Source organism: Mesoplodon densirostris, chromosome 2 (genome assembly GCF_025265405.1).
Source record: "Mesoplodon densirostris isolate mMesDen1 chromosome 2, mMesDen1 primary haplotype, whole genome shotgun sequence".
Taxonomy (NCBI): Eukaryota; Metazoa; Chordata; class Mammalia; order Artiodactyla; family Ziphiidae; genus Mesoplodon; species Mesoplodon densirostris.
In genome coordinates this window covers 10,597,624-10,602,995 of record NC_082662.1, presented here as the reverse complement: position 1 = coordinate 10,602,995, position 5,372 = coordinate 10,597,624, and the positions used below count along the sequence as shown (strand labels likewise).

The window sequence follows — 5,372 nt, the reverse complement described above, 5'->3', positions numbered from 1 at the left end:
CTAGGTACCATGCTAAGCATTAAGGATACCAAAATTAGCTAAAAGTCATAGCTCCTATACTCATGGAGCTTGCAATCTAACAGAGAGATAAAAATGTTATCAATTCAGTTTGATAAAAATTATGATAAGTGTAAGGCCAGAATGCTATGGATACAAGTGGAGACCCAAACCAGAATAGGGGCAGGGGGAGGACAGGGAAGCCTTTCTTGGAAAGAGTGGTCTTGGAAAGAGTTTTAAGACAGAAGAGACACAGGAAGGGTCTGAGATGGTAGTATAGGAAAATCCTGAGCTCACCTCCTCCAACAGACACACTGAATCTACACCTAAATGTAGAGCAATTCCTCCAGAAGAAAACCTGAGGACTGACTGAATAGCTACTGCCTGTAGAAGGACCACATAGAAATGTGTAGGAAAGACAGAGACATGGTATCCACAGGAACCCCACTCCTGACTCAGTGACCTACGGTAAGGAGGGATATTGCTGAGGAGCTGAACTCAGACTCACCCACACTGAGACACAGTGAGAAAACAACAGTTTAAAGGGCACCTAGACTAGAGGAGAAATAAATCCATTTACTAAACTTAGAGCTTCTGCCAAATGGGCAAGGAGCCTTCTCCAGGATAGGAGGTACCAGTGAGCACCATTGTTTGAGTCCCTCCAGGACTTCCCCTGGCCCACACCCACTCCAGCTCCAGCCTTCTGCCAAAGTGGCCTCAGGCACACTGCCCCTAAGGGACATCCCCTGACACAGGCCCATTTCAGCCCCAGACACACTGTCAAAGCCACCAGTTACAAGCAGTCTATACAGGGGACACTTCCATACAAGGCCACTCCTTCAAGACCAGGAGAGTAGCTTTTTTGCCTAATGTATAGAAACACAAAATGAAGGTCAAACAAAATGAGAGGGCAGAGAAATATGCACTCTACATAGAAGCACCTAGATATAAAAAGTAAATATTATCAGAAATAAAGGGAGAAATTGATAACACAATAATAGTAGGGGACTTTAATACTCCACTTACATCAATGGATACATTATCCAGACAGAAAATTAATAAGCAAACACTGGCTTTAAACAACACATTATATTAGATGGACTCTCTCTCTCTCTCTCCTATATATATATATATATATATATATATTATATATTTATATATATAATTATTTATATATAATTATATAAATATAAAATATATTTATATATTTATATATATAATTATATAAATATTTAAAATATTTATATTATATATATATATATAATATATATATAAATAAAACATTCCATTTAAAAGCTGCAGAATACATGTTCTTTTCAAATGCACATGGAACATTCTCCAGAATAGATCACACGATAGGCCACAAAACAAGTCACCATAAATTTAAGCAGACTGAAATCTCAAGCACCTCTTCCTACCACAATAGTATGAAGAAAAAAAAAAAAAGAAAATTATAGGTCAATGTCCCTGATGAATATAGATGCAAAAATTCTCAACAAAATACTTGCAAACCAAATTCAACAATACATTAAAAGGATCATACATCATGATCAAGTGGGATTCATTCAAGGGATGTAAGAATGTTTTGACATCCATAAATAAATCAATGTGATACACCACATTAACAAAACAAAGGATAACCATTATATGAGCATCCCAATAGATGCAGAAAAGGGATTTGACAAATTTCAACATCCATTTATGATTTAAAAAACTCTCAACAAGCAGGTGTATAGGAAACAGAACTGAACCTAATAAAGGCCATATATGACAAACCCACAACTAATATAACAGTCAATGCTGAAAAGCTGAAAGCTTTTCCTCTAAGATCAGGAACAAGAAGACAAGGATGCCCACTCTCACCACTTTTAGTAAACCTAGTATTGGAAGTCCTAGCCACAGCAATTAGGTATGAAAAAGAAATAAAAGGCATACAAATTGGAAAGGAAGAAGTAAAACTGTCACTATTTGCAGAAGATGTGATACTACATATAGAAAACCCCAAAGGTTTTACCAAAAAAAATGAACTATCAGAAAGAGAAATTAAGAAAACACCCCCAGTCTTCCCCACCGCCGCCCGCGAGCTTGGGGATGGAGTCCTGGAGTGGCTCAGGCTCGGGAGCAGAGGGCCTGTGGCGACAGGACTCCCAGGAGCCATGTTGTCAGAAGTCCTGCTAGTGTCTGCTCCAGGGAAAGTCATCCTTCATGGAGAGCATGCCATGGTCCATGGCAAGGTAGCACTGGCTGTGGCCTTGAACTTGAGAACATTCCTCCAGTTTCAGCCCCACAGAAATGGGAAAGTGGCCTGAACTTATCCAACATTGGCATCAAGCGGGCCTGGGATGTGGCCAAGCTTCTGATGCTGGACACCAGCTTTCTGAAGCAAGGTGACATCACAGCACTCACCCTGGAGCAAGTGGAGAAGCTGAAGGAGGTAGTGGGCTTCCCCGAGGACTGTGCTGACAATGAGCACCTGGCTGTGCTGTCCTTCCTTTACTTGTACCTGTCCATCTGCCAGAGTCAGAGAGCCCTGCCCAGCCTGGATGTCACCGTGTGGTTGGAGCTGCCCACCGGGGCCAGCCTCGGCTCCAGTGCCGCCTATTCCATGTGTTTGGTGGCTGCCCTCCTGACTGCGTGCAAGGAGATCCCAAACCCACTGAAGGATGGCGAGGCCGCCAGCAGGTGGACCGAGGAGAAATTGGAACTAATTAACAAGTGGGCCTTCCAGGGGGGTGGGTGATTCACGGGAACCCCTCCAGAGTGGACAACGCTGTCAGCACCTGGGGAGGAGCACCCCAATATCAGCAAGGGAAGATTTCATCCTTAAAGAGGCCGCCAGATCTAAAGATCCTGCTGAATTAACACCAGAGTCCCTCGCAGCACCAAGGCCCTGGTGGCTGGCGTCAGGAGCAGGCTGCTGAAGTTCCCAGAGATCGTGGCCCCCCTCCTGACCTCCATAGATGCCATTTCCCTGGAGTGCGAGCGGGTGCTAGGGGAGATGGCCCCGGCCCCAGAGCACTACCTCATGCTGGAGAAGCTCATAGACATGAACCAGCACCATCTGAATGCCCTCGGTGTGGGCCATGCCTCACTGGACCGGCTGTGCTAGGTGACCATGGCCCACGGACTGCACAGCAAGCTCACTGGTGCAGGTGGCGGGGGCTGTGGCATCACGCTTCTCAGGCCAGATCTGGAGCAGCCAGAGGTGGAGGCCATGAAGCAGGCGTTGACCAGCTGTGGATTTGACTGCTGGGAAACCAGCATCGGTGCCCTTGGTGTCTCCATCCACATGGCTGCCTCCCTGGACGCCCCTGTCTGGCAAGCCCTGGATGGCCTCTGAGATGAAACCACCCCACCACGAAGCCCCTTCTCAGATTATTCTGGGCACTGGAGTTGGCCACTGTGCCGGCCAGTGGGCACCCAGATCCTGATGCTGACCGGGAGGCCCCCAGCCCCTCTGTGATGCCCCTCCCACTGACCATGCCCCCCAGTCCCCGGAGTGAGTAGGGTGGCCCAGAAGCCATGTCTGTGTTCTACAACATTCTCTTGAGCCAGTGAGCAGTGGGGCCATGTGGAGTCCTCTGAGACTCAAGGGCCTCTTTCCTGTCATCCCTGAAGTGCCCATAGACCCACAAATTCCCTGGCAGAGCTGCTTGGATCCCAGATGCAGGGGTCTGGTTCCCAGAGCAGCAGGCCTTCTCCCTCCCACCACCTCTGTTCACCTCCCCCAGGAAGCCTTCCCAGGCTGTTCTCTCCAGCTAGACTGTGGGTCCCCCCAGGGAGTGTCCGGGTGGTGGTCTTTGCCTTCTACCCTGCAGCCTGAGGGTTGGCCTACATCTAGAAGGGTGGATGTGCAGTTTCTTCCAGTCTGAACCCAAGGGGTTTGCAGAAAAGATGGCAAAGGGGGAATAAAAAGATCTTGAGCAAAACAAAAAAAAAAAAAGAAAAGAAAACAATCCCATTTACAATTGTATCAAAAAATAATAAAATACCTAGGTATAAATTTAACCATGTACTCTGAAAACTGTAAGACATTGGGGAAAGAAATAGAAAACAACACAAATAAATGAAAAGATGCATCGTCAAGATGCATCAAGGATTTAAATAATCTGTATTGTTAAAATGTCCATTGTACCCAAAGCAATCTACAGATTAAAAAAAATCCCTATCAAAATACCAATGGCATTTTTCACAGAACTACAAAAAATAATTCTAAAATTTGTACAGAACCATGAAAGACCCCGAATAGCCAAAGCAATCTTGAAAAGGAACAAAGCTGGAGATATCATGCTCCCAGACTTAAAATTATACTACAAAGTTAAAGTAATCAAAACAGTATGGTACTGACACTAAAATAGACACACAGATGGAACTTCCATCAAACAGAGAGTCCAGAAATAAACCTATGTTCATATGGTCAATTAATCAATGGCAAAGGAAGCAAGAATACACAGTGGGGAAAAGACAGTCCATTCAATAAATGCTGTTGGGAAAATTAGACAACTATATGCAAAAGAATGAAACTAGACCACTTTCTTATGCCAAATACAAAACTAAATTCAAAATGGATTAAAGACTTAAATGTAAGGCCTGAAACCATAAAACTCCTTGAAGAAAACAAGTAACCTTGTAAAACAGTAACCTCTTTGACATCAGTCTTAGCAATACTTTTTTAGATATGTCTCCTCAGGAAAGGGCAACAAAAGCAAAATAAACAAGTGGGACTACATTAAACTAGAAAGCTTTTTCACAGTGGGAAAAAACCACCAACAAAATGAAAAGGCAACATACCAAATGGGAGAAGATACAAACTATATCTGCAAACTCTACACCCACTAAGGGATTGATATCCAAAATATATAAAGAACTCATACAACTCAATAGCAAAAAACCCCAAACAATCCAATTAAAAAGTGGGCAGAAGATCTGAATAGGCATTTTCCCAAATAAGACATATGGAGGTCCAAAAGTTATGTAAAAAGTTGCTCAACATCACTAATCATCAGGAAAATACAAGTCAAAACCACAGTGAGATATCACCTCATACCTGTTAGAATGGCTATTATCAAAAAGACAAGAAGCAACAAGTGTTGGTGAGGATGTGGAGAAAAGGGAGCCCTCATGGCTGGTTGGTGGGAATGTAAATTGGTGCAGCCACTATGGAAAATATTATAGAGATTCTTCAAGAAATTAAAACTAGAACTACAATATAATCCAGCAATTTCACTTCTGGGTATTTATCCAAAGAAAACAAAAACACTAATTCAAAAAGATATTTGTACCCCTATGATCATTGCAGCACTATTTTCAATAACCAAGATATGGAAGCAACCTACATGTCCATCAATAGATGAATAGATAAAGAAGATATGGTG

The 5,372-nt window shown here is 43.4% G+C and overlaps 1 pseudogene; it reads left to right on the top strand.

Annotated features, from left to right (window-relative positions):
• Positions 1-2,134: 2,134 nt before the first annotated feature.
• Positions 2,135-3,337, top strand: LOC132477539 (mevalonate kinase-like; annotated as a pseudogene).
• Positions 3,338-5,372: the final 2,035 nt, after the last annotated feature.